Raw genomic sequence first — 15,105 nt, 5'->3', positions numbered from 1 at the left:
CAGCAAATGAGCACAACCAGCTCACATTTCCCCCCTATGCATAAACCATAACTTCTTGGAGAAGAGACTGATTTCAGGTCTGGGATAGGAAATGCACAAGATGAGCATGGAAATCTTGTCATATCTGAAGTCAAAGCCACTATCAGAGACTACTGAGATTGTTTCAAAAGGACTCTGGCTAAAGGTGGCCTAATTTGTGCACGAATAAAGATAATAGCTGCAATGGATTAAAACACATCAAATCTATTCAAAGAAATAAGTTCAGAATGACATTAAAATAAAAAGAAAGATTCATTAGTCCACCTTTGGAGGATCCTCTGGATCCAATTCATTATTTTGAAAGCTGGTAAGTAAATTGATAAAGATTTTATTCTGCCTTTTCTACACTAACTGTACCTAAGATAATCAAATTACTGATGAGATGGTTTCTCTTTATAAAGTATTGCAGTTCATAAATGAAGAAAAAATAACATTTTAGTAACATTTTGCAACTCCTACTGGCTGGATGGAGCTGGGCCTTGAGCACCAGTGTCTGCTACCATCACAAAGTGGACGACGACCAGACGCGTGCCTTCCAGTGGAAGTTCACAGCATCATGTCTTAAAGTCATCTTGCCAACACAGTAAAAACTGAATCTCATTAAGCCTGTAGATTTACCTACCAGTTGACAAGACATATGGGTCACAGGGAACGATTATGTCTTTTCTTAAGTTATTTTATATAATTAATTTCAGAAATGTAATAGACATTGAAACTGAATGAATGCATATCCATTGTACCAAGTAAGCCTAGACTTTTCCAGAAGTTTCATACAAAAGCACATAAGTATTTGCCTAGTTCAGATTTTTGTCTTAAGAAGGGGTTAATCTTGGTGGCAGAGGAGACTTTTTAAAAGAGCTTGGCACTTAACATGATGCCTATTATTTCTCTCGACATCCTATCTTCTTATCTTGCTCTTGGTTTTGTGGAGTAAGATGAAAGAAAATTGCTAGCACTGTCTAGCACTGTGTGCTTGGTTTTAGTAATCTCAGCTTTGATTCAGAAATTTTAAATGTTTTCCCTCTGAAAAAGGAAAAAAAAGGGTGAGATTCAAATAAGGGGCCAACAGGGAGAGGGACAGTTAAATTGGATTCTATAGTGTTCAGTTCCCTGACTACAAGAATAATCCTATTAATAATCTTGTCTTCTGACCTTATGTAGTCCGAACTCTTTGTTCCATATCTGCTGAATACACACATCTTTCAGTGAATAGTGAAAATCGGAAAAATTTGAAATACCAACTTAAAAGTTATTTGCTTTACTTGGAAACCAAGGAAGAATTCTAGGAGCTATCCCCTATGTCAAATCTAGGAATGTTAGTATATTATTCACCTTAATGATTAATACAGAATTCTTTTTGTATGAGAGCAAGCTGTAAACTGCAAGATGACTCATGATGACTATACCTTAAGCCAAGTTATTTACTGCTTGTTTCAAATCTGGTCATGATTAATACTTATTGCTAAACATGTGTTGTGTGGTATAAATTTAGTTCTTCAAACATTTAACAATTATTCGTTAAATATGTAGTGAACGCCAGCTCTGTACCAGGTATTATACTGGGTGATGGGACTATAGCAACGAACAAGATCTACATATTCTCTCCTCTCGAGGAGGTTATAGTTTGGTGGGTTTTCCAGGAAAGCACACGCCAAGATGGAATAAGAAGTGCAAGAGATTGGAGGAAATATCTGTGAAGGATCGTGGAGAAGGGACTGGGAGTAGATGAGGAGAGCTCAGGCCATCATGCAGGTCTGACCATGTTGCAGGAAGAGAGGAAGGAAGGAGGATAGTGTAGGAAGAACCTATGTCTACAGTACGGCTCTGAGAAAGTCTCAGCTAGGCTGATGGGGAGCAAAAAGAGGAGCCACATCGGTCCTGTGGTCCAGGAATGGCTCAGCTCAAATACCTCTGCTGTGCTTAGTCATTGGCTCAGAGCAGCTCTAGCAAAGTATGGCCTTGGTGTGAATGCCACAGTGGAGCCAGTAGGTGTGGCAGCTGGAGGCTGTCAGCTAACTGCACAGGTTCTTTCCTGAAGGCTGACCTAAAAGGTACAATGCCATGGCTATAGCAGTGGGGACGGCAAACCCTGAACAAACGGATACAAGGTAAGGCATATTACAGTAGAGATATCGTGGGGGCATTTGGTGGTATGGCCAGAGAAGTTCATCTGTAGGCACTGTCCTTCTGCTGTTCTGCTGTCTGTCATAGGGAACAATGTTACCCAGGTTTCCTTCTCCTGTACCTTTCAGATAGATTCAGCCATGGGAAGCAGTGGCAGGAGATTGGAAGGTGGCAAGGAGGAGAGTCCAGCGTATTTCTCCCCTTCTCTGTCTGTCCCCTCGGGTCACTCCAGCAATAGCTCCATCTCTTCTGGGTTGCTAGCTCCTATCAGAGAGTCCCTCACTTTGTGGTCCTAGCTTCCTCCCCAAAGCCATGATTTCTGGAACCCTGCTTGTTGCCATTGTCCTTTTATTTCACAGAGGTAATAGTAACTTCCTGCTGTTATTAATCTCTGTTATAAATCTTTTGCCTCACTGTCCCCTGTTTATCTTCACAGCTTTTTCATTATCTTTGTAATTGATTCCTTGTATTAAATTCCCTCTGTTTGAAAGACCTAAGGAGCTCTAGTTTCCTATTTATACCCTGAGTGGAAGACCTAGTCTGGAAGATGTCACAGGGAAGACTTCCCTAATGGAATGATATTTAAGCTTAAACCTGAGGGATGAGAGGAGCTATCCAGAACGGATTTATCATAATACTATCATTGGTAAAGTACTTGTTCATTACCTTTTATTTTAGATGATTTGTTAGTTTTCAGACAGCATAATGGTTCAAAGTACAGATTTTGCAGCTGGAGTGCTTGGGTGCTACTCTCTAGATATGTGGTTTCAGGCAGTTTACTAAGTTCCCTGTGTTTCAGCATCCTCTTTACTAAAATAATAATAATATCACTTTCCATGGAAGCTATGAGAAGTAGTAAGTTAATATATATAGGCAACTTAATGTTTTTTTTATTTCTGAGATATACATTTTAAAGTAATAACTAGGATTATTACTTATAACATTATACCAGAACATATAAGATTTTTAGAAATTTCATGTAATGTCTGAAACATTTATATTAACATATTTCCATACAAATACAAATATAAGATTTTTAGAAATTTCATGTAATGTCTGAAACATTTATATTAACATATTTCCATACAAATAACCCAATGAAAGTTTAGTATTAGTTGTTTTGTTTGTTTTTTTATACTGCAGGTTCTTATTAGGCATCAATTTTATACACATCAGTGTATACATGTCAATCCCAATCGCCCAATTCAGCACACCACCATCCCCACCTCACCTCAGTTTTCCCCCCTTGGTGTCCATATGTCCATTCTCTACATCTGTGTCTCAACTTCTGCCCTGCAAACTGGCTCATCTGTACCATTTTTCTAGGTTCCACATACATGCATTAATATACGATATTTGTTTTTCTCTTTCTGACTTACTTCACTCTGTATGACAGTCTCTAGATCCATCCACGTCTCAACAAATGACTCAATTTCGTTCCTTTTTATGGCTGAGTAATATTCCATTGTATATATGTACCACAGCTGCTTTATCCATTCGTCTGTTGATGGGCATTTAGGTTGCTTCCATGACCTGGCTATTGTAAATAGTGCTGCAATGAACATTCGGGTGCATGTGTCTTTTTGAATTACGGTTTTCTCTGGGTATATGCCCAGTAGTGGGATTGCTGGGTCATATGGTAATTCTATTTTTAGTTTTTTAAGGAACCTCCATATTGTTCTCCATAGTGGCTGTATCAATTTACATTCCCACCAACAGTGCAAGAGGGTTCCCTTTTCTCCACACCCTCTCCAGCATTTGTTGTTTGTAGATTTTCTGATGATGCCCATTCTAACAGGAGTGAGGTGATACCTCATTGTAGTTTTGATTTGCATTTCTCTAATAATTAGTGATGTTGAGCATCTTTTCATGTGCTTCATGGCCGTCTGTATGTCTTCTTTGGAGAAATGTCTATTTAGGTCTTCTGCCCATTTTTGGATTGGGGTGTTTGTTTCTTTGATATTGAGCTGAATGAGCTGTTTATATATTTTGGAGATTAATCCTTTGTCCGTTGATTCATTTGCAAATATTTTCTCCCATTCTGAGGGTTGTCTTTTCGTCTTGTTTATGGTTTCCTTTGCTGTGCAAAAGCTTTGAAGTTTCATTAGGTCCCACTTGTTTATTTTTGTTTTTATTTCCATTACTCTAGGAGGTGGATCAAAAAAGATCTTGCTGTGATTTATGTCAAAGAGTGTTCTTCCTATGTTTTCCTCTAAGAGTTTTATAGTGTCCAGTCTTATATTTAGGTCTCTAATCCATTTTGAGTTTATTTTTGTGTATGGTGTTAGGGAGTATTCTAATTTCATTCTTTTACATGTAGCTGTCCAGTTTTCCCAGCACCACTTATTGAAGAGACTGTCTTTTCTCCATTGTATATCTTTGCCTCCTTTGTCATAGATTAGTTGACCATAGGTGTGTGGGTTAATCTCTGGGCTTTCTATCTTGTTCCATTGATCTATGTTTCTGTTTTTGTGCCAGTACCATATTGTCTTGATTACTGTAGCTTTGTAGTAGAGTCTGAAGTCAGGGAGTCTGATTCCTCCAGCTCCATTTTTTTGCCTCAAGACTGCTTTGGCTATTCGGGGTCTTTTGTGTCTCCATACAAATTTTAAGATGATTTGTTCTAGCTCCGTAAAAAATGCCATTGGTAATTTGATAGGGATTGCATTGAATCTGTAGATTGCTTTGGGTAGTATACTCATTTTCACAATGTTGATTCTTCCAATCCAAGAACATGGTATATCTCTCCATCTGTTGGTATCATCTTTAATTTCTTTCATCAGTGTCTTATAGTTTTCTGCATACAGGTCTTTTGTCTCCCTAGGTAGGTTTATTCCTAAGTATTTTATTCTTTTTGTTGCAATGGTAAATGGGAGTGTTTCCATAATTTCTCTTTCAGATTTTTCATCATTAGTGTATAGGAATGCAAGAGATTTCTGTGCATTAATTTTGTATCCTGCAACTTTACCATATTCATTAATTAGCTCTAGCAGTTTTCTGGTGGCAGTTTTAGGATTCTCTATGTATAGTATCATGTCATCCGCAAACAGTGACAGTTTTACTTCTTCTTTTCCAATTTGTATTCCTTTTATTTCTTTTTCTTCTCTGATTGCCGTGGCTAGGACTTCCAAAACTATGTTGAATAATAGTGGTGAGAGTGGACATCCTTGTCTCGTTCCTGATCTTAGAGGAAATGCTTTCAGTTTTTCACCATTGAGAATGATGTTTGCTGTGGGTTTGTCATATATGGCCTTTATTATGTTGAGGTAGGTTCCCTCTATGCCCACTTTCTGGAGAGTTTTTATCAGAAATGGGTGTTGAATTTTGTCAAAAGCTTTTTCTGCATCTATTGAGATGATCATATGGTTTTTCTTCTTCAATTTGTTAATATGGTGTATCACATTGATTGATTTGCGTATATTGAAGAATCCTTGCATCCCTGGGATAAATCCCACTTGATCGTGGTGTATGATCCTTTTAATGTGTTGTTGGATTCTGTTTGCTAGTATTTTGTTGAGGATTTTTGCATCTATATTCATCAGTGATATTGGTCTGTAATTTTCTTTTTTTGTAGTGTCTGTCTGGTTTTGGTATCAGGGTGATGGTGGCCTCATAGAATGAGTTTGGGAGTGTTCCTTCCTCTGCAATTTTTTGGAAGAGTTTGAGAAGGATGGGTGTTAGCTCTTCTCTAAATGTTTGATAGAATTCACCTGTGAAGCCATCTGGTCCTGGACTTTTGTTTGTTGGAAGACTTTTAATCACAGTTTCAATTTCATTACTTGTGATTGGTCTGTTCATATTTTCTATTTCTTCCTGATTCAGTCTTGGAAGGGTATACCTTTCTAAGAATTTGTCCATTTCTTCCAGGTTGTCCATTTTATTGGCATAAAGTTGCTTGTAGTAGTCTCTTAGGATGCTTTGTATTTCTGCGGTGTCTGTTGTAACTTCTCCTTTTTCATTTCTGATTTTATTGATTTGAGTCCTCTCCCTCTTTTTCTTGATGAGTCTGGCTAATGGCTTATCAATTTTGTTTATCTTCTCAAAGAACCAACTTTTAGTTTTATTGATCTTTGCTATTGTTTTCTTTGTTTCTATTTCATTTATTTCTGCTCTGATCTTTATGATTTCTTTCCTTCTGCTAACTTTGGGTTTTGTTTGTTCTTCTTTCTCTAGTTCCTTTAGGTGTAAGGTTAGATTGTTTATTTGAGATTTTTCTTGTTTCTTGAGGTAGGCTTGTATAACTATAAGCTTTCCTCTTAGAACTCCTTTTGCTGCATCCCACAGGTTTTGGATCGTCTTGTTTTCATTGTCATTTGTCTCTAGGTAGTTTTTTATTTCCTCTTTGATTTCTTCAGTGATCTCTTGGTTATTTAGTAACGTATTGTTTAGCCTCCATGTGTTTGTCCTTTTTACGTTTTTTTCCCTGTAATTCATTTCTAATCTCATAGCGTTGTGGTCAGAAAAGATGCTTGATATGATTTCAATTTTCTTAAATTTACTGAGGCTTGATTTGTGACCCAAGATGTGATCTATCCTGGAGAATGTTCCGTGCGCACTTGAGAAGAACGTGTAATCTGCTGTTTTTGGATGGAATGTCCTATATATATCAATTAAATCTATCTGGTCTATTGTGTCATTTAAAGCTTCTGTTTCCTTATTTATTTTCATTTTGGATGATCTGTCCATTGGTGTAAGTGAAGTGTTAAAGTCCCCCACTATTATTGTTTTACTGTCGATTTCCTCTTTTATAGCTGTTAGCAGTTGCCTTATGTATTGAGGTGCTCCTATGTTGGGTGCATATATATTTATAATTGTTATATCTTCTTCTTGGATTGATCCCTGGATCATTATGTAGGTTCCTATGACCATTTTCTTAATTGTTTTGGGTTTGTTTTTGTAGGTCCTTTTCTTCTCTTGTGCTTCCCACTTAGAGAAGTTCCTTTAGCATTTGTTGTAGAGCTGGTTTGGTGGTGCTGAATTCTCTTAGCTTTTGCTTGTCTGTAAAACTTTTGATTTCTCCATCAAATCTAAATGAGATCCTTGCCGGGTAGAGTAATCTTGGTTGTAGGTTCTTCCCTTTCATCACTTTAAGTATATCATGCCACTCCCTTCTGGCTTGCAGAGTTTCTGCTGAGAAATCAGCTGTTAACCTTATGGGAGTTCCCTTGTATGTTATTTGTCGTTTTTCCCTTGCTGCTTTCAATAATTTTTCTTTGTCTTTAATTTTTGCCACTTTGATTACTATGTGTCTCGGCGTGTTTCTCCTTGGGTTTATTCTGTATGGGACTCTCTGCGCTTCCTGGACTTGGGTGGCTATTTCCTTTCCCATGTTAGGGAAGTTTTCGACTATAATCTCTTCAAATATTTTCTCTGGTCCTTTCTCTCTCTCTTCTCCTTCTGGGACCCCTATAATGCGAATGTTGTTGCGTTTAATGTTGTCCCAGAGGTCTCTTAGGCTGTCTTCATTTCTTTTCATTCTTTTTTCTTTAGTCTGTTCCGCAGCAGTGAATTCCACCATTCTGTCTTCCAGGTCACTTATCCGTTCTTCTGCCTCAGTTATTCTGGTATTGATTCCTTCTAGTGTAGTTTTCATTTCAGTTATTGTATTGGTCATCTCTGTTTGTTTGTTCTTTAATTCTTCTAGGTCTTTGTTAATCATTTCTTGCATCTTCTCAGTCTTTGCCTCCATTCTTATTCCGAGGTCCTGGATCATCTTCACTATCATTATTCTGAATTCTTTTTCTGGAAGGTTGCCTATCTCCACTTCATTTAGTTGTTTTTCTGGGGTTTTTTCTTGTTCCTTCATCTGGTACATAGCCCTCTGCCTTTTCATCTTGTCTATCTTTCTGTAACTGTGGTTTTTGGTCCACAGGCTGCAGGATTGTAGTTTTTCTTGCTTCTGTTGTCTGCCCTCTGGTGGTTGAGGGTATCTAAGAGGCTTGATGGGAGGCTCTGGTGGTGGGTAGAACTGACTGTTGCTGTGGCGGTCAGAGCTCAGTAAAACCTTAATCCACTTGGCTGTTGATGGGTGGGGCTGGGTTCCCTCCCTGTTGCTGTGGCGGTCAGAGCTCAGTAAAACCTTAATCCACTTGACTGTTGATGGGTGGGGCTGGGTTCCCTCCCTGTTGGTTGTTTTGCCTGAGGCAACCCAACACTGGAGCCTACCCGTGCTCTTTGGTGGGGTTAATGGCAGACTCTGGGAGGGCTCACGCCAAGGAGAACTTCCCAGAACCTCTGCTGCCAGTGCCCTTATCCCCACGGTGAAACAGAGCCACCACTCGCCTCTGCAGGAGACCCCCCAACACCAGCGGGTAGGTCTGGTTCAGTCTCCCCCAGGGTCACTGCTCCTTCCCCTGGGTCCCGATGCGCACACTACTTTGTGTGTGCCCTCCAAGGGTGGGGTCTCTGTTTCCCCCAGTCCTGTCAAAGTCCTGCAATCAATTCCCACTAGGCTTCAAAGTCTGATTCTCTAGGAATTCCTCCTCCCGTAGCCGGACCCCCAGGTTGGGAAGCCTGACGTGGGGCTCAGAACCTTCACTCCAGTGGGTGGACTTCTGTGGTATAAGTGTTCGCCAGTCTGTGAGCCACCCACCCAGTAGTTATGGGATTTGATTTTACTCTGATTGCGCCCCTCCTACCGTCTCGCTGTGGCTTCTCCTCTGCCCTTGGACGTGGGGTATCCTCCTTGGTGAAGTCAGGGTCTTCCTGTCAATGATTGTCCAGCAGCCAGTTGTGATTCTGGTGCTCTCGCAAGAGGGAGTGAGAGCACGTCCTTCTACTCCGCCATCTTGGTTAATCTCCAGGCAACTTAATGTTTGATATTATTCTTTTTCACATGTGTGACAGGACTTTGCAGAAGCTTTTCTATGAGAATGTGCACTTTGAGCCTTCAGAAGAACATTGTATTTAGGGTAGATTCTGTTTCATTTTCATCTAGAATCTAATGTTTCAGGGGAGAAGTCTGAGGCCAGCCTGATTTTTTGTTACTTATTCTGGGTCACCTTCTTTTTATGCCTGGATACTTGGGGGTTTCTGTCTCATCCTAGAAATTCAATGATTTTGTTAAGATATGTCAAGGTGTTGGTCACTTTTATTGTTTTGATAAACATATAGGTATATCCTATTTTTCTGTAGGTTTATTCATTTCTTTCTTTTAGGAGAGGTTTTTGGTTGTTTGTTTGTTTTTCCCGATTATGTCATTGACACATTTTTCTGTTCTATTGTATTTGTCTGGGGGAAGCCAGTGTTTTCCTTTCAGTTTACAAATTGACTCAGTGAGTTTACTTGACACTTTTCATAAAAAGCAGCAGGCCCTTGGGATTGACATATATACAGTAATATGTATAAAATAGATAACTAATAAGAACCTGCTGTGTAAAAAAATAAATAAAATAAAATTCAAAAATTCAAAAATAAAAGAATTGCTTAAAAAAAAAAAAAGCAGCAGGCCCGTATAACCAAGGTTATGATTATGGTACATATCATCAAAAGTAAGGCCAAATCTGGAGATAGCTTTATCGTTCTTTGGATGTTTAATGACCTCTCTGATGTAGGTGGTGCCTGTCCAGCTGCTGGAGTTTGTGTGGTCAGCTGGAATCTGCTTGGTTAGTTAGAAAGCTGCATTTGCTTTCATAGTCTATTGTCTATCCTCTGCCTCCCCTACCCCATCTCTCTTCTGTTTTGTCTTCTTCATTTCGAGCAGTCCAGGGTTTCACTGACACCCAATACTAGGCTTTATTCAGTGATTAATATAGTTCTGGGCCATGGCCAATAACAAGCTACACATTTCTATACATCATAGAAATAATCAAAGCTTAACTGGGCAAAGGCTCTCAGGGGTTGATTTGCTCACACTAGAGATCCACTCTCTCCTGGTTCTTCATTGGCTGCATCCGAAAGTACAGGCTCTGGAGGGACCACAAAGGAACATCTTGGGAATGAGCATCACAATCCAGGATAAGCTGGATTTTCGGAACTATCGTCACATGGCAATGACATGGTGGTTAAAAGCACGGACTCCGGAGAGAGAGAAACTAGACTCAAGTCTCTGTTCTCCCTTCTCCAAAGTGTGCCATCTTTGACAATTACTCACTTCTGCTAAGCTTTAGGTTACCAATCACTGAAACAGTGATGATAGTAATACTTTCCTCATAGGGTTGTTGGTGATTATTAAATTAGATAATGCTCTGAATGGTCCCTGATACATAGAAAATATTTGATATACCTAAGTTTTTTTTTTTTTTTAAAGTAGAGGGAAGGATTTTATTTATTTATTTATTTATTTTTGGCTGTGTTGGGTCTTCGTTTTGCACGAGGGCTTTCTCTAGTTGCGGCAAGCGGGGGCCACTCTTCATCGCAGTGCGATGGCCACTCTTCATCGCGGTGCGCGGGCCTCTCACTATCGCGGCCTCTCTTGTTGCTGGGCACAGGCTCCAGACGCGCAGGCTCAGTAGTTGTGGCTCACGGGCCTAGGTGCTCCGCGGCATGTGGGATCTTCCCAGACCAGGGCTCGAACCTGTGTCCCCTTCATTGGCAGGCAGATTCTCAACCACTGCGCCACCAGGGAAGCCCCCCTAAGTTGTTATTATTGTCATTTTGATTATTACTGCTCAATATCTAAATCAATATTGTATATTTTACTGCTCTCTTACTTCTTTTCATCTAATAAATACACTGTATTCTCTTTCAAGACAAGATATTTGGATTGTGACTCTCATATTTGTCTCCTGAGGAAAACAACCCACAAACTCGGCAGGAGGATCAATGCACTGGACATTTGAGCTAGCATTCAGTTTTTAGCAAGAATAAACTGGAGGAGAATGCTGGAAGCTTAAAGCCCTATTTCTTAAATGGCTTTGGACTAGGGTATTCTATTTTCTCCTCAAGGAAGATCAGTCATCCAGATGTCAGATTTCTGCTGCTTGCTCTTCTATCCTTTTGCTCTTTTTCATTTCTTTTTTCTTTACCTTTTCTTTCTGAAAGAACATGTCAAATTTCTCTCCACATCCCAGCTTTAATACACTGCGAGGTCACTTTAGTTCTTTACAGCTGTGAGTGATATTTTAAATACTGTCATGACATTATTAGTTAACCTTACATGCTTTATTTTTTTCCCTAATGTCGTCAATCCCTTTCAAAAATATCTTCCTATATCTTATCTTTCACTTTAAATAGTATAAAAACAATGTTCTAAAAGGTTTGAATGTTTGTGTCTTGGAACATATCTTTGTAAAAATATACTGTTCCAGCTTTATCATGTGTTTTTTATTTTCTTGCCAAAACTTTTCAAAGGACTTAACACTGTTTATCTTGTGTGTACTTATTTTTGATAGAAGGCAGGTCTATTTTGATCTGTTATTTGAGCAAAAATTAAGATGGTACATTCTCTTTGGGTCTGCTCACTGCTTAGCTTGATGTTTTTTACTCGTCCTTTGATATCTTAGGATGAAAGAGATAATATAGATTCATGTTAATAGTTTATTAGGCGGATGGATAGGAATGGAGAGGAAAATGGGGCATGGGAAGTCCCAGAAGGGGACTTCGTATGCCTGTTGAAACCAGCAGTCAGGTTTTTTTGTTTTTGTTTTTTTAAATTAATTAATTAATTAATTTTTGCTTGTATTGGGTCTTCGTGGCAGTGTGTGGGCTTTCTCTAGTTGCAGTGAGCGGGGGCTACTCTTTGTTGTGGTGCACAGGCTTCTCATTGTGGTGGCTTCTCTTGTTGCGGAGCCCAGGCTGTAGGCACGTGGGCTTCAGTAGTTGTGGCTCACAGGCTCAGTAGTTGTGGCTCGTGGGCTCTAGAGCGCAGGCTCAGTAGTTGCAGCGCACGGGCTTAGTTGCTCCGCGGCATGTGGGATCTTCCTGGACCAGGGCTCGAACCCGTGTCCCCTGCATTGGCAGGCGGATTCTTAACCACTGTGACACCAGGGAAGCCCCAGCAGTCAGGTTTTCATATCTGATTTTCCTTTTAACCTAGTGATTGCTTTTAGGTACATGACGTCATTTGTTATCTGCCTGCCAATCTGGGTGAATGTCCTTTTGTTTCAGGAAAATGCCTCAGAGTTAGGATGAATTTGTCAGTTGGTGAGAAGCTGCCTGTCTGTGCTTTCTTTTGTGTGGCCTCATATATTTTCTCAACCCCATGCTTTTGCCTTGGAGTGTTTTCATGAAGCGCTGAAACTGACTCTAAGGCAGGAAGTTCCTGTTTTTCCTGAATTTCCTCTGTCCTTTCCCTCCCTTCCCCCCCTCTCCCCCCTCTTTTTAGGAAAAATTCCCCTTTAATTTAGACAAGTATTCCATCTCATTGGGGAAGGGGAAATACATAACAGGAAACTGGGGTCAGCAGAGTACCTAATTCTCCCTGCTTGATGTGGTTTGCTCCATGACACTGAGGCAGTGGTGCAAGGGGATGCAAGTGAATTTGTTCCTCTCTGTGCCTTGCCTCACTTTCTCACAACTCTGAATGGTTGGGTGAGGGCATTTGGCTGAGCGGGGCTGAAATTCATATTCTTGCTGACCGAGCTGTGTCCCTGGAGTAAGACTGCTTCCACCCAGAGGAAGAGGAATTATCTAAAATTGATCATAAGTACATTGTTTACTTGCCCAGGCTGGGGGAACTGAGTCCTCCCTGGGGTGAAGGTGCTTGTTTCTAATTTGCACAGTTTAGCATGGGCTATTAGTGGCCCTTGCAACACTAGGTGAGTTTGTGGGCTGTGCTTTCTTGGAAAGGAGAATCTTTCAGTTAGCTCTTGATAACTCACTTCAGTCTTGTTCATCTGGGCCAGTTTTGGGAGAAATTCCTTGACATACTTTACTCATTTTTCAGCTGATCTGGAAGAGGAATTTTGACCTACTTTTCTGTTCTCATCTTTCTGAGAAGTCACTACTTTATTTTTTTTTTAATTTATTAATTTGTTGAAAAACTTGAATGAATGAATGAATGACTATATAGTGAAATGTCTTTCTCCTAACCCTCTCCCCAATTTACTGAGTTCTCACTCCACTTCCATAGATAACCATTATTAATACTTTGTTGTGTTCCCTTCTGTAATTTGTTCATACATATACAAACAAATGCAAATATAAAATTTTCTTATTTCCCCATTAGTCTTTAAAATAGAAAGACTACAAATATGGCCTACATTTGAATTTTCGTTTTCTCTGTTATATGAGTTGTAAATACCTTTTTTTGTTAACGGTTTATTTTTTTGTCTTTTGTCTTTGTTTTTATTTTATTTTATTTTGCTAGGTAGAAATATTTTAAAATGTAATCAAATTTATCTGTCTTTTCTTTTATGGCTTTTGGATTTTGAATAATATTTTGAAAGAAATCCTTGAAAGTAGGTTTATAAAGAAATTCTCTCATATTTTCTTCTTTGATTTAATTATTTATATGTAAATATTTGATTTGGAATTTATTCTTGCATAATGTATAAGTTATAAATTATGGATATAATTTTTTTCCTAGATGGGTACCCACTCTAAACAGGAATAGGTATCAATTCCCACTCCTACCACTTTTATTTGCCCTTGTACGGGAGGTAATAATTCATGCAATTAACTAAAGAAGGACAATAGAATTACAAAAGTTTTAAAGAAGGTTAAAAAAATTACTATTTCTAGGTGATATGATTTTATAGCTGGAAAACCCAAGAGAATGAACGGAAAAAGAAATATTAAAACAATAAGAGATTAAATAAGATAGTGTAGTAAAATTTTTATACATATGAATCAATAGCTTTCATATGCAACTAACAACAGTTTTAAGATCTAATGTAATTTTTTAAAATCCTTTATCCAGTAGCAGCATAAAAATAAAATAGCTAGGAGTACATCTAATAAAGTATATGCATGGTATATATAAAGAAAAGTTTAGAACACTGTTAGAAGGCACCAAAAAACTGCTGAACAAATGAAAAGATATGTCTTGTTTCGGGTAGCCATAGTCAATAAAGATATTCTTACTAAGTTAATTTATACATTGGGATGCCAATTAAAAGATCAATAGTATATTTTAAAAGTATACACATTGATGCAAAAGAATACGTGGAAAAATAAATACGAATAGCTAGGAAAATTCTGAAAAAGAACATTGAAGAGAGACGAGTATTACCAGATATTAAACCTATTATAGAGCCTCAGAATTTAATGCTGTGTGCTACCTGTGCATAGATAACCAGATCAGAGAAATAAATAGGAAGTTCAGAAAGGGACTCCAAAAAATAATGGAAATTTTGTACATGATAAGGGCACAGTCTTCACCTAGTGGGGAAAAGATGATGTTGGAACAACGCATTTATTTTAAATGGCAAGTTGTGAATCATCCTATAAACATAGTGAAAATTCTAAAATGCACTACAACAGCCCCGCATCCTGGAAAAGCTAATGAGACTGAAGATGCACTCTGGGTTCTTAGTAAACCTACAACTTCAGCAGAGAAATAACTTGTTCCTATGCCAAAATGAAGCAAGTTGCCGTATTCCATCTGCAGAGATCAGAACAGAATTTGTATGTATCCTTTGTCCACTCCCCAGTGGATAGGTGTATAGAAGGGGAGGGGAACTAGGCTTTTTGCAAAAGCAAAGCGGAATACTTATAACTTCTAGAAATCATTTGTAAAAATTGCTTTTAAACAATCTACTGCTTATTGGGGAAACAAGGTGGTATTCTTGAACGGTTTTAAAAATACCTGTTTCACTCAGCATAAAGGAAACCTTATAGGATGGTAGGATAGCTACTCTTTATTGTCTTACAAGTAATTTTTGCTTGATTTTAATGCTATCATGGAGAAGACATGTAGGCCATTGAGAGTCCACCAGCAGGCAGGATACAGGAGGGGGGGAGGGGAGGCAAGCTGTGTACAGTGTTAATTGCTTTCATTAGCGCTCATGATTCTTAGGGAAGTAGTTTGGCTTAGAGACTCAGCTCCAGGTTTTTCATCTT

General features: G+C 38.8%; 1 long non-coding RNA gene across 1 annotated transcript in view; it reads left to right on the top strand.

Moving 5' to 3' along the window:
* Positions 1-2,044: 2,044 nt before the first annotated feature.
* LOC137764812 (uncharacterized) overlaps positions 2,045-15,105 on the top strand; it is a 129,296-nt gene continuing 116,235 nt past the window's right edge. The window contains exon 1 of the long non-coding RNA XR_011074067.1: positions 2,045-2,147. This is a non-coding gene — a long non-coding RNA (uncharacterized lncRNA). The remainder of the gene's footprint in view (positions 2,148-15,105) is intronic.

The sequence above is a fragment of the Eschrichtius robustus genome, chromosome 5 (genome assembly GCF_028021215.1).
Source record: "Eschrichtius robustus isolate mEscRob2 chromosome 5, mEscRob2.pri, whole genome shotgun sequence".
Lineage (NCBI taxonomy): Eukaryota > Metazoa > Chordata > Mammalia > Artiodactyla > Eschrichtiidae > Eschrichtius > Eschrichtius robustus.
The sequence above is the reverse complement of the archived record's forward strand: the minus strand, read 5'-3'. Positions and strand labels throughout refer to the sequence as shown.